The sequence below is a fragment of the Camelus ferus genome, chromosome 30 (genome assembly GCF_009834535.1).
Source record: "Camelus ferus isolate YT-003-E chromosome 30, BCGSAC_Cfer_1.0, whole genome shotgun sequence".
NCBI classification, from domain to species: domain Eukaryota; kingdom Metazoa; phylum Chordata; class Mammalia; order Artiodactyla; family Camelidae; genus Camelus; species Camelus ferus.
Window position 1 is genome coordinate 13,255,587 of NC_045725.1, and position 14,590 is coordinate 13,270,176.

The 14,590-nt window shown below is 42.9% G+C and overlaps 1 protein-coding gene across 4 annotated transcripts in view; it reads left to right on the forward strand.

Annotated features, from left to right (window-relative positions):
- Window positions 1–2,833: 2,833 nt before the first annotated feature.
- The window catches only part of C30H18orf25 (chromosome 30 C18orf25 homolog), a 67,270-nt gene continuing 55,513 nt past the window's right edge, over window positions 2,834–14,590 (forward strand). Inside the window, exon 1 of one of the 4 annotated variants that reach the window (XM_032470704.1) lies at window positions 2,834–2,975. The gene's annotated coding sequence lies outside the window, so the exon portion shown is untranslated. Of the gene's footprint in view, window positions 2,976–3,293; window positions 3,592–14,590 lie in introns of those variants that run through there. The other 3 variants (XM_032470706.1, XM_032470703.1, XM_032470705.1) reach the window with 3 other exon arrangements.

Below are 14,590 nucleotides of genomic sequence, written 5' to 3' on the forward strand. Positions count from 1 at the left end.
TTAATAGACTTAAAGATTTTCTGTATAGAAGGCGTGTCAGAGAGATCACCTGATTGGAAAGAGGGACTTGGAGCCCAGGAGAGAGGAGCCTCCATCGTCCACCCCACCCCCACCCCCACCCCCACCCCCGAGAGCTGGAGGCGGGGCGCTGCGGGTGGTGCCGCTCCCACACGCCCTCGGCCACTGCGTGACTCCGCCTTCACCACATCCTTCTGTCCGGTTCCATCCTGGTCCACATAAACTTGTGGCTCTGGAAAACTGAGCCCACTGAGTAGCTGATCAGCGTGAGTTTGGGCTTGTAAGAGGGGCCGGCCTGCAGCTTTGTGGTCCCAACCACAGCCCTGTTTATAGAGTGTTCTCTCGGAGCCCAGGGTTGTGCTGAGAGCTTTACACACGCAGCTCAGTCCACCCTCACCATCACAAGAGCCTGGAAGGTAGACTCAGGGTTCATCTGTGTTTGACAGGTGAGGACGCTGAGGCTCAAAAGGTTACAGAGCTGCCCAGAGGTCACTCTGCTGGAAGCAGCCAGAACGCGATCCCAATCCAGATCTGCCAGGCTCCAGATCTCTCTTCCTGGCGACCCCCTCACCTTCTGGGCTGGAATCCTCGGGCTGCTTCCAGATGGCCTTCCATGGGGAGGATATAATTTAGTTCTGTGGAATTATGCTGTGAGGCAGAACAGGTAATGTTCCCTCTGGAAAATGGTGACTTGTCTGAAATTATGTGGCCACCACGGTGCAGAGATTCAATATCACCCCTCCCCCGCACTCAAATGTTCAAAGGACTTATAGCAGTCCCTGGGAGATTGTAGTGGATGCTGGTTATGCCCGGGCAGGGCGTGGGAGAGGGTACGCTGAAGGAGGGGTAGCCCCATTCTTAGCAACCTGAGAGGGAAGAGAGGGGACAGCCCAGAACTGAGACGAGGGTCCCGTCCCTCAGATGCCCCACTTAACTCAGTAAGAGCGGTTCTAACACTGGCGTCCACCTTACAGGGGCAGATTTCAGAAGTGACCTGATCAGTCAGGAGAGAACAGACTAGATTCATAGCAAGGCCAGCCGCACTCTGATGCTATGGCCCAGGTCACCGTTTCTAACAGGCACCTGCTGCAGGCCCAGGCCCAGGCCCAGCGGTGCAAGCAGTGATGCTGAAAAGTGATTTAGACAGGCTTGGCCTTGGCCTCCACAGTTTACGACTGAAGTTGAGAGTAGAACCAGAGATATGATCCAGTAGTAACACTTCAGATAAGCCAAGGGGCGGACATTGGTAGGACAGTGTCTGTGAGCAGAGGAATCTTGACAGAAGTTTCTGTGGAGGGAAAAGGATGGAGAGGGGTGGGAAAGGTGGTGGTGATGTGGGTGGGGGCTGGGCTGGGCTGGTTTTATGGAGGTGGGATTTCTGGAGCTTGGAGAGCTGAGTATGAGATGCGCAGGAGATTTCTAGGAGACAATTCCAAGACAGAAGTAGGATCAACTGCCCGTCTTTCCCTGCTCCTGCAGAAGGGGAAGAAAGCAACCGCCCCATTTGGCAATTTGAATATGGTTGCGATAGGGATATTAGTAACTAGGGTACCAAACAGCCCAGACTCCAAAAGTAAGGACTAGTCCATTCACTGTAGAGAATTGAATTGCTGGTGTCAAACAGGAGAAGGAGCCAAGACGGTACCTCGGTGGTCAGAGTCTTCAGAGTCTGCAGCATTGACAAGATCAGACCGCCCAGGAGTCATTTTAAACCCGAATGTATTCGTCCATGTTCATTCATTCATTTCAAGACCACCAGCTGTGATCTTACTAGCTCCTTTTCTTTTCCCTTTTTTCCTGAAAAAGCCTAGGCTCCAATTCCTTCAGGACTAAGGTAACAGGGAAATAAATGAATACATGAATGAACAAATGAGTGAAAAAACACACATAGACAAGATGTTGACCTGGCACACAGTACGTTCTCAGTGAATTTCAAAGAGGTAGTTGTGGGAGCAGTTGAGAATGGGGGCTCTGGAGTTGGGCTGTCTGTGTGGGAATCCAGTCTCGCCACTTACTGATTGATGTGTGACCTTGGGCAGGGCACTTTACCACTCTTTGCCTAGTTCCGCTTTTGTCACTTGGGGCCGGAAATACCGCCAAACCTGCAGAGCTGTTGTAAACACTAAATGAATGAATCCATTTAGATGCATAGTACGGTGCCTTCGCACAATAGTAGGCATTCGAAGAAGTTAGCTATTATAAAATTATTTTTATCAACTTATTCATTAAGTCAGAGAGGGATAATTCCCATGCTTGTAGGCAGTGAGCATAAATGAGGGAACCGGGGGAGAGCCGAGGGGCCTGGTCTAAAGGGGAGACTGAAGTTGATGGGAGCGTGGAGCCAGAGCTGTGATGTTCAGAATCTCTTCTTGGGGAGTGTCACCCCAGATCCCAGCATGGCTCCTGAAAAGGTAAAAACCCTTTACATTTTCTCCTCAAGCCCTTATGCATTTATTCATTTTTTAAAACCCTGCTTTTAGAGAGTGCAAGCCCTTGGCCAGATCTTGAGTTGTTGAAGTTTGTTCTCAACACTTCTTTCTCCTTCTCAAGCCCTGTACCCAACAGGGGGCCCGCACCCACCTCACCCTTCTCCCAGGTCCCGCGTGGAGCACGTTCCCCCCAGTCTCAGACCTCGACAAAGGGCGTCGAAAACTCAGAGTGCGCTGGCGCAGATCAGGGGTGACTCTGCAGAGGTGGAATGCGGCGCGTCCGCAGCGCGCGTAGGGGCGGAGCGGGGTCTCACCAGCAGGTGGCGGTCTGTCTGCGAGGCCTGCAAGGTTCGTCCAGAAACTTGAACGGGATGTTGATGCCACCGGTTGAGAGGGGCACAATCGGGTGTTCCTGAGCCGAGCTGTCGGCATCCGCAGAAAAGCGGGGAGGGAAGGGAGTGGGCTCCCTGCTATAGTGACTCAAGGGTTTAGACGCCAGAAGCTTCATTCGGGAAGGCTTCGGGAGGGGTGAGTACTGAGCAGCGCACGGAAAAGGCAGCGCCGTCCTTTTCTTAGGGCACTGTCCTTAGCTTGTATTGATTGACTTTCTGACCCTTACGGAACGACGTTTCTAGGAGGGAGCTGCCTGATCAGATGCAGGGAGCGCGGGAACGAAGCCCGGGAAGCCGGTGCTCGCGCACCCTGCACTCTGCAGCGGGAGGAGCGCGGGTGGCCTCCCGCCAGGTGGCGCCGTCTGGCTTTTCCTCGGCCGCCCGCTCCGGTCCCTAGAGGCCCTCAGCTGCAGAGGCCGCTCTAGCCGACCAGAGCTGACTCTGTGGTTCCGGGCGGAAGTGAGGCGCCGAACGGAACGGCCTCTGGTGACATTTTCTCCGGTCGGCGCGGACGAGTGAGGGGACTTGGTGGTGGAGGCTGCGGAGGTGGCGAGATTCGCTTTGGCCCCGGCGGGGCCCGGACCGCGACCCTCTCTGCTCGCCTCCGGGGTTTGTGCTGAGGCGGAGGAGGCGGCGGTGGCCGTCGCATTCCGAGTCGCCGCGGCCCGCAGAGACCCGGCCCGGGGGTCGGTGCGTGCCCCGACGGGGCGCGCGGGGCGGGCGAGGAGGTGCGGGGCCGCCGCGGAGCGCAGGTGAGGCGGGAAGGGGCGCAGGGCCGCGGCCCGGCTACTGGTCGAGTCGCGGGACTCGGGCTGCGTCCCCGGAGGGGTCGGGGGTTGTCGGAAGGCTGCGGGCTGCGGGCCGCGGGCGAGGCTCTGCGGCGTCCCGGCGCCCGGGTCGTGACGGGCCCGGCTGGCCGGCGCCGGGTGTCCTCGCCTGGACGTGGCGGGAGGCGCGGCCCGGGTGGGGGCCAGCGAGAGGGGCGGAACAGCCCGACCCTTTGCCGGCCCGCCCGTGACCCTCGCGTCCTCCTGGCCCGGCCGAGTTGGCCGACCGGCCGAGCCCCCCTCTTCTTCCCCGGCCAGGCGAAGCCCTTTCCCCTCGGCGGAGAGGAGGCCGGCTGTGCCGCAGCCCGTGGGCCGCGCGGGGGAGCGGTTTCGCGGCCCTGGAGTTGTCTTCACGCAACTTTCCGGCGCCCCGGGCCGCGGGGGAAGCGGCGGCGGCTCGGCCGGCTCCGCATGCGGGGTCTGGCGCCGACACCTGCCCGGATTCCCGACAGCCCGGGCGGCCGCCCCAGCGCCGCGGCTGCCGAGGCCTAGGAGAAGGGAGAAGGGCTTTCTCCGGCTCGGCACCGCCTGCGTCTCGGCGCTTCCACCAATTTCAGTCCGCAGACGCCTCCGGTCAGTGGCACGGACGTGTCATTCTCCAAAACTGACCTCTTCTGGCGCATTTGTCAACTTTATTTAGAAAGCCGGCGAGGACATAAGCTGACGAGCCTCATGTTAAAGATCTTCGTCTTCTCTGACTCTTCCGTGGAGAGTTCTCCTCTTTTCGCCAGTAGCACTTCGTACTTTATTTCTTGTAGCACCGATCTGAGTGTATTGTTGGAACAGCAGCCCCCAACAGAACCTCACGTCATTCATTCTCCCCTTTAAACCGTCCTCTCCTGTGTCACGGAATAGATGTTCACAGACTGAAGGAATGAACGTCTGTGCTTGTTCTCCCAGATTGAACCGCTTGAGCAGTTTGTGCTGGATGTGGTGTTTCTTGCCTGAGCTTCTGCTTTCTGACTCCTGCCACCTAGGAGGCTGAAAAACCCAGATGATGCTTTGTCAAGGTTGGACCTCTTAACTACAAATACATCTGGCAGTTTTGCTAAGGCTGTTACTGTGTAGTGTCGTGGGGCACTTGCTAACAGCTTGAACTACTCCCTTGTGGAATACTTTTAAGGACGGAGGCTGTTAACTTCTCATGTGGTTTTGCTGACCCTGTCAGTCTGGATTCCTTCAGTGAGAGCATTGTTTTTTGGTTTAACTAGCATTTTTAGAGACCGACAATTGATAGTTATTAACTGATGTCCTGAGGAGTCACAATGCTGAGGTTTTCTAGTAAGAAGTGTAATACTTTGGGCCGAGTATTCTGGCCAATATAATGCCTAGTTGAGTGCTTTATGCACAGTAGGTGCTGAGTAAATATAAAATTATGACTTAAATTTGAATTTGGGAAACTAAGAAGGAATTTACTGCAATGACCTGTATGCTGCTGTAAGAAGAGCCTTAGTGAAACTTCATGCAGTTACATAAAATGAGAAATAAATGTCTAAATATTTTTAGACATTTCTAAATCAGATTCCTTCAGAGTGCTTTTCAGTACCATTGTAATCTTAAAACTTCAAACCATGTCCTTTTCATAATGTCAGCATAGATGTAAACTTCAAAATAGGTGACAAAATATGAAAGGAAGGGAGAAGCTTGAAGGTAATTGACTTATACCTGAAGTGTCAGCTAAATACAGTTTCCTAATGAAAAAAAATTTTTTTTCTGATTTTTTTTTTTGGTGAAAAATGGGATTGACTAGATTTTGGAACTGGAAACTTTCCCCATTGTTTCTTATTAAGTTCACAGTGTAGTTGTTACATTACTCAGTAGTTCAGTTTACATCACTGTTAAGTGCATTTATGAAAGAGTGTTATAATGCTTTGTCCTGTAGTCTTCATGATCAATCCAAGACCTATATATTAAAGAAAAATTTAGCTTTAGATTCTAATTTAATGCTATTCTGATAGAACTGAGTTTGTCCTTCAAATGTTCTATTTCATACTGGTACCTTAAGTTTCCTTAGTGTATGAATAGTAACTTCTGGGAGCTTGTGTAGTTACTCATTATTTGAGGCGTTGTTTTACTGAGATCTTCAATCTTATGATTTTGTTCTGATGTGAGCATGAATAGAGCTAATGTATGGGTGATTAGAATGTTTTGTTTCTTCCCTTTTAAAGTTTGGAACTGGTGTATGTTTATGCTAGAGACTCAGACGCTACGTTTGTAACTTTGGTAAATCATCTTAGACCTTCCTAATTTTCCTGCAGGTAACTAGGGACATGAAAACCATGTGTTTTCGTGTTTACTGAATTGACGGTACTTGAGAAAACCTGTGAAGGATGGAAAATGCTGCACTGTTAACATATTTTCTTTTGAACCATACTAATTTTGGTATTCTGTATTATTTTCAAAAAGAGTGTGGGGCCAAATAAAATTTCTTGGATAATTAAGAAGTAAAAACGAAATAGACGTATTGATAACTGAGTAGAAAGCTATGAGACTATAGAAGGGGGAAGAGCTGCTGGGAAAACAGGACAAAACATTCAGGTGGAACCTCTTTATTTTCACAGCACTGGTTGTTGATTGCTTACTGCGTTTCGGTGGTGCTCTCGTTGCTGGTGCTGTAGTGATGAATGAGACTCAGGTCTTGATGCTAAAGAACTGATGCATTTAAACCTGAGGTTTGAGATGTATTTTCAGGTGAGCATTCGAGGCTAGAGAACAGCCTAAGTGAAGTCATGAGTATCAGTGATCTTGAACAGTTAAGTGTGGCCAGTGCCTTGAGTTTACAGAGGGATAGATGTAAACTCTCTGGGTTAGATGAAGGTACAGCCAGGGTGTAAAGGTACCCTGGTCTGCTAATGAGTTATTAATTTTCTCCTTTAAGGGGGAAAAAACTCAGATGGAATACGAAGGATGAGATAGGCATTCCTTGAAAGATTTTTCTTTATCCTTAAGTTCACTGAGTAGAAATTTTATTGGTTTTATTTATTTATTATGGGTTGATTCTTGATCAGCAGACTAATTTGATAGTTGTTTTTCTTTAGTTGTCAAATTCCAGTCTTAACATTAATTTCAATTGGTGTCATAACTTTTCTAAATACTTTGAGCCTTTATCTTTAATTTTACCTACTTTCCTTACTCTTTCAGAACTCATATGATTGAACTTAAGGAAATAACATTCTCTGCTTTCGTGTGGCAGCTTCTCAGAAGAAGTGGATTGATGTTCAGTCAGTTTTCACCCACAGCCTACAGGTCCTTGTGAAAAAAGGAAGGAGCAGGGTGAAACTAAAATTATCTTGCTTGTTTTATCCTCTTATATTGCTGAACTGCTAGGGGAGGAAGTGTTGTATGTAGTGGACATAGTTATAACGTGTTAGTAGCAGTAATAGTAAAAGTGGTTTAAAAATACTGTAACGTAACCAGTGTGACTCAGATTTGAGGGTTGTCTTATTTAGGATTTGTGGCTTTAATTGACAGTGTTTTAAGTTTTGGTTCTATTCCCTTTCATGTCTTTACTCAAAATTAGGGACCTCAGTTTCTGTTACTTTGTAACCAGTAGATACATGGTGTAAGTCTTATGTTACTAATTTGACTTGGGTTTGAAAACTACCTGGATGCGTATTTTCTAGTTAAGTGAAGATTAATCAAAAGTCGAAATCTATCCACAGAATTTAATTCGTATGTGGGAGTAGTAATACCTGGTTAATTAAAGACCCATTTATTGAGCACTCAGGTGCCAGGTGGGGACAGGTACAAAGATGAAAGAAATTTCTGCTCCAGGAACTCAAATCTAGGGAACCAGATGATTTCTGAGTTTCTTTTCTGCTCTAAAATGTGGAGAAGAAAAGTAGGCCATAGGAGAAAAAGTATAAGTGTTGTGAAACAGCTGTAGTATGGAGTTAGTCTTTTTATAAAATCATTTAAAATAAGGTATTGGAAAATAGCATTTTTCCCCCTTGAATGGGTCTCTAAGCTTAAAAGAAAATGATTGGAGACTTGACTGTTCTTTTTTACTGCCAGTCTGCCTGGGATTAAGCCCATGTGTTAGTAAATTAGTTCTGATTGTTGTTCCGAGAACAACAAAATTAAATGTGTTAAAATGTACTTACAGCAGCCGTTCCCAAGAATGTGGATAAACTAGGATTGTGTTAAGGTAGGTATCTTAGAGATGTAAGTTTTCACAGGCATGGTTAACGTTAGGGAAACCAGACACTGACCAAAGAGATCAATAGAATTTATTTTTTACTGAGTTGTCGGGTTTAAAAAAAAATAACTTTTGATGTCCAGAGTCAGCATTTTGTTAGGTGTCTTATAATTAGAGAAGGGTATTGTTGGGGATAGGGAAGTTGGGTGTGGACTAAAGCTCTAGGAAAACAGGACTGTTTTCCTTTCTGTATTATGAACAAAAACCTCATGTGGTTAGGATTTTAAGCAGTATCCTGCCTGCCTTAGTTTTTAAACCCAGCATAGAAGCATAGTTTATTCTTAAATCAACTTTTTTTCATCAAGGGTTTCCCATTATTTGTCTCCACTGCAATCCACTAAACAATTTGCTGTGAGCCTGAGTGTGTGTATGGTGGATAGTTTTTTGGCAGTATTTATTTTGGGGACCTCAGGTCCCAGCATGTGGTGGCCCATTTTATGTGTACTATCTAAAGAGGGAGATAGAAAATGGCCAGGGCAGAAATCTTGGGGGAAATCTAGAACCTGTGTTTTTAATTATGCTTGATTTACACTGGTGCTTTTGAGCACTTGGAGGGTCTCTCATTAGCCACTGTGCGTTCTTTGCCTTTGGTAACTTCCTGGGCTTCTTGCTTGATGCTAGTTTACTCACAGCCCTGGTCTGGTGCTGGGCCCCATACATGTCAGTGGTGGTAGTATCTGCAGCATGAAGAGATTTGAGCAGCCATTGTCACTCTTGACCTATTTATAGAGCTTGTATCAGTGGAGAAGAGGTTGGCTGGCAAGGAGGCAAAGCTGCTCTCTTCCCGTGGTTGCAATCTCACAGTTTATATTTCAGTTCCGGGTAGGCCAAGTCCATTCAACTGCATTCATTTTTAGTGTTCCCTCTCTGTACTCCAGCCTTGTAACACTCCAGTTTCTTAGTCAACTTCACTCTTGAAGGAAAAAAGTCAAATAATTATCACACTGAAATGTAATTAGTAATAATTCCTTAATATCATATGATACTCAATGTTCAGATTTCTCCTGTCTTGTAAGTGTGTTTTTACAGTTATTCAGAGCAAGGGCCAAATAAGGTCTGTGCGTTGTTTTGTAATCTGTAAGTTCCCCCTCCATTTCTTTTTCCTGACAGATTACTTGTTGAAGAAACAATTTTCCCATGGTTTGAAATTCTGTTCCTGTAGTAGTGTACCTCTGTCTCCTGTGTTTCTTGTTAATTGATATTAGGTATTAGAGACTTGATCAGGTTTGATTTCTCATTCTTTTTTTTTCTCTTTGAGGGGCAAAAGTACTTTGTAGGTGATGCTGAGTACTTGGATCAGGAGGCGCATGATTGGTTCTCTGTGATGTTAGCAGCCGCTTATGCTCCCTGCCTAATTCCATTAATTAATTACTCATAGTTCCTCACTCTGAATATCTTTAATCATTCCCATCCTGAGTCTTTTATACTATATCTGGTTTATAGTTATAGCCTCTTCAACCTCTTCCTTTTCAGAGCTAAGGGAAGGGATGAGTTGCTGTGGATAAAAGGGCTATTTCCATTATATTGTAATTCTGTAGACATTTTTATTTCAATCTGAATATTTGGTTCTTGCACTGTCCACATTATCCATACCAGAACTTCTCAGTGGAAATGTTTACCCCAAATCCTGACAAATAATCAAAAGAAGTCCTTTGAAAGCAAAATTTATTTTGAGATATTGGTGCTTATTTACAGTAAGAATACTGTTGTCATTAAAGTATGTTAGTTTTTATGTATACAGATTAGGAAAGAGGTTAATTTTTCTATTTCAAAAAATTTGGGAACATTGCTGTTATAGATGTAATAGAATCTTCCTAGAACTGAACATCTGGGGAGAGCGGGCTTCATTTTGATTTTTAGTGAGATTCTCCTTTTTACCTCACTGGTTATGTGACTTATGATATTTCGTTTCTTCGTGTCTGGTTTTTGCATCTTTATAAATACACGGTCACTTTATATACATATTCTAAATGTAAGGAAGTAGCTTTACTAGGCTATTAGCATTTGTGTCAGTTTTGTCTTACTGGTTTTTTTTTGGGGGGGGTGGGGAGTAGGTAATTAGGCTTATTTATTTGTTTTTAGAGGAGGCATTGGGGATTGAACCCAGGACCTTATGCATGCTAAGCATGGGCTCTACCACTTGAGCTGTACCCTCCCCCGCCATATGTTTTTATTTGGAAAGATAAAAGGGAAGTTGCTCTATTGGAAATCATACTGATTCTATGTAATGGGATATATTTTTATATACAAGTCACTGGTCCTGTTAAGCAAAAACTGTTTCATTAGTGGTCTTGCTGATTTTCCAAAATGACTCAGTTCATCAATTCAGCAAGTATTTATTAAATACTGTGTGTTAGGAACGGTGAGTGAACTGAAGATGATTAACATAGTCCCTGTCTTCAAAGGAGATTGTAATTTAATGGGGCAGAGGAGGGTAAGTAAAAACATTTATACAAATAAGTTGTTTCTTTTAAATTACTTTCCTCATTATGTGTTATTTCCCTCCTTCCTCATGTATAAGATTAACTCTTAATTTTTTTGGCTTACGTTTTCTCAGTCATTGTGTGGGTGGGTGGAGGAGGTGTTGCTTTAAAAATCACCCTTCCAGCAGTGGATTTGTGTGCAACAGTCAGAAAAATTACGTAGTAATTGTTAGGTGCTAATTTTTTTGATGATTACTACTATTGTGATTCTCTCCTACCATTAGAATTAGATTGTCACAATGTCTGTTCCGGTATCCAACTTGCCTAACACTGCAGAGTCACTTTAGGAGTCTTTCTCTGCCAGTTGCCCACACCAGCAAGAAGTGGGCACACAAAATACTGTTGGAAAGCGCTGCTTCATTCTAGTTACGTCTTCACAGGTTGCAGTTTGTCTGTTGGTCCCCTGTCTTGTCCCCCTGTTCTTGTTTATATTTAAAAAACAAAACCGAGCAAAACTGCAAAATACCTTGGGCTTTTTTTTTCCTTTTCCCAAGTTTCTAGGTGTAGAGTAGGCAAAGTTTGATGACCTAAGAGAGTGGTTTTAAAGACCTACAAATGTCACGGATTTTGGTTTCTTTAACCTTGGTCCCGATTACATATTAGGGAAGTTATTACTACTTAAAAAAATGAGTTAGCAAAACACAAGCTATAATCTGTTTCATATTATAACTGTTTCAGAGGCAGGAACTTCTACTGTTTTAGAGTTAGCTTCATTCTTATGGTGGTCTTGTGACTTTTTTTTTTTTTTAAGTCTCATCCATAGCAAGAAAGCAGTGTTTTAACAAAAATATAGAAACTTACAGTTGCTTTGATTTTTAGTGCTAGGAGAGGGCATCATTTTTGAATTACAAATTTAGTAATAAACTTGCATAGTTGAATATTTAAATTGTAAGGGAGCTAATGATTTTTGGATTTTAAGCTAAGCCCATTTTTTTAAACTTTAGAAGTTTTGTTTAGACTAGACTACTGTGAGGCTATTAAACGACAACTCCTTTACTTAATAACTTCTTCTTATCCCTCCCTTATACGGTGTAGATTTTTCTTTTATTGATTAACCATTTGGCATTCCTTGGGCATAATGTTAAGTAAGTGCAGTATGGAAAACTATCCCATTTTCTTCGTATATAAAGATACCAAAGAAATGGCAGTTGTGTGGTTTCTATAAAATGAATCAAAACAATGAGTGTTTTGTTTTTAGGGAAAATTATCAAAGGAGCAGTCTTGTGTGCCTTTTTAAGTGTAAAATGTAAATATGCTTTGACTTACACAAAAGATGTATTCTTGTATATTTATGGGTAAAACCAAATAACGAAGTGCTTAGTATTTCTTATTTAAACATTTCTAGCTTGTACTAATTGAGCCATAGATCTGAGCAAGGATATGGCATGCATTTGCATATTCTGTGGCTGCTGTATTGAAAAATAATTCATTTCTAAAGCCTAGTATCATTATGCATATCTAAAGGGCACGTGTTATGCTAATAATGCATCTGTAGTTAAAGTTAGTGCTGAAGGAAAGAGTAACTGCACTTGTAGAGTTTGTCCTTAAAAATTCTAAGATTTGGACGTTATTAACAAATATGTGAGATTTTAAAATGTCAACTTGATTTAAAAATTAAGATGTCCTTAAAATTCTATTTTAATAAAACATTTTATCTTAAATGATATGGGACTTCTTATCCACAGGGCCTAGCAAAATGTCTTCTGCTTAATAAATACTGATTATATGTTCAATAGCTATTATGTGTCTACTGTGTGTTGGGTATTTTTCTAGGTACTGCAGATATGGTAATCAGTGAGTCAGAGTCCCTGCCCTTTTGTGTCATATTCTATGAAGCAGACAGACAATAAACTAGACACATAAATCAGCAAGGTAATTTTAGGTACTTTAAAAAAAATAGAGAATGGGGAATGGGTGAGAGTATGCATTTAATACATTTAGGGAAGGCCTTTTTAATGTGAATTTGAATTGAGACCTGAAATGTGTAAGAGCCAACACCAAAAAAGATCGGGATGAGTGCTTTCCCGGCAGTGTGAACAGCAAATGCAAAATCCCCTGAATCACAGATCTTGGCCTGAAGAATTTGCAGCCTAATGAGACAAAATGATTCTGAGGTGAGAATTGAGCAACACCTATCTTGTAGGCCTCAAAGCAAATTCAAATTTTATTTTAATTGTAAGGAAATGTGTATAAAGAAATTGTAGTTTAAAAAAAAAGAACGAAACGAAACTAACTATGGGTCTAAGCAAGGAGCAGTCTAGTTTACCTTCTTCATTGTAAAGTGAAGATGTACCTTGATTTACACAGGACATATGTTCTTGTGTATTTGTGGATAAGACCGAATTTTAGCACCAGATTCTCCACGAATGTGCATTGCTATGGGGCAACAGAAGTGTCTATGAATGGTTTAGCACCAAAAACAATTTTAAATATCAAACTTCAAATATATTAGAAAAACTTGATTGAAAGGGCTCTGTATTAAAACCTTATCTTTTAAATATATAATCTAAATTATCTTTTGTAAAGATCCAGATGTTCAGAACTTTAATTTTGGTGAAAGGAGGCTGCTTGTGTAGCATGATCTAGTCTTAGGTTAAGAAGAAGGTTGGAAGTTCAGAAACTGTTCTAAATATATCTGTTTAAATGTATCTAAATATAACTTGGCCATCGACCTACATATTCTTTTCTTAGAAATGAGGATTATACATTTCAGGTTAACTATGAGCAATAATTAATAAAAATAATTAAAATGTTCTGAAAACCTAAATAGAATTGTTTAGATAGTTGTCAGAGTGGGTAGACCACTTACTCTGTTTATCTTTTCAAATTACAACTTTCATGAAAGTCTACAAATAGGCAATAAAACATTTATCAATTTCTTTTTTAAAATCGTTAGTGACTGAAACACTGTTTTAGTGGGTTTTACAAATGAAATTGCCTGTATCTTTAAAAAATATCCCTTGAAGCTTTTTGGAAACATTGAGGTCCCAGCTAGTTCATGGTTGCGTGTTTATGCTGGTTGAGTGTCTAAAATTGACCAGCAGCACCACTAGGAGGCGCTAGTTTTCCGATACTGACAAGCAAAGGCCAGGGTGGTGCAGATTTGTTCTCATGTTGCCTTTTCCATGAAGTCTCCAGGTAGAGCTGTTAACTGCAGCGGTTTTCTGTATGTTGTGACCCTAGCTCCTATGAACATGTTTATGCAGGTGACAGATATGTGTATGTGTGTGTGTATGTATATGTGGTACCACATGCATTTTTTAAAAAGCAAAAATGAGATTTAAAAGGCTCATTTAACTGTGATAAATCCAGTGTGCAGCTGGCCTTGTTCTATCTAGGAGCTCATTTGATATCATCTTGGTACTGGGTATCATCTCTCTTTGTATAGTGGCTCTTTACTTTTCTTGTAGGCTTTATTTTCAGCCAGGCTTCTCAAGAGGACAGAGTTGCCCGCTCCCCATCCCACCCCCGGCCCCAACCTCCCCACCCCCCAGAAGCTCCAAGCTAACAATTTTTTTCGGCATTACAGAAAAACTAGTAGATTTTTATTTTTAGAGTACTTTTACGTTTGCAGAAAAATTCAGCAGAAGGCATAGAGAATTCCTTTATGCTCCCTCCTCAGTTTTCCCTGTTATTTTTTCCTTTTTTAGATTTTTTTTTTGAGGGGAAAGGTAATTAGGTTTATTTATTTATTACATTTTTTTAAATAGAGGTACCGGGGATTGAACCCATGCACTGTACCACTGAGCTATACGCTCCTCTCTTCTATTACAACATCTTGCATTAGTTTGTTACATTTGTTATAATTATTGAGCTCATATTGATACATTATCAAAGTTCAAGTTTATTATTAAGGTTCACTCTTTGTGTTGAAAAATAGTGATACTCTGTTGAATAACAGTTCTGTGGAGTTTGACAAATGCCTAATGCCTGTGTATCATTACAGTATCTAACAGAATAGTTTCATTGCTCTAAAGATCTCCACCTGTTCATTCCTCCCCCTTCTCTGCTACCCTCTGGCAACTTGATTTTTTCTTAAACAGACTCTTTAGTTATTTATTTCAGTTTTAGATTCACAATAAAATTGAATGGACAGTACAGATTTTTCATACACTCCCTGCCCCACATATACATAGCCTCCCCTGTTATCAACATCCCTCACCAATGTGATACATTTGTTACGACTGAGGAACCTACATTTGACACATCATTATCATGGAGTCCGTACTTAACATTAGGGTCA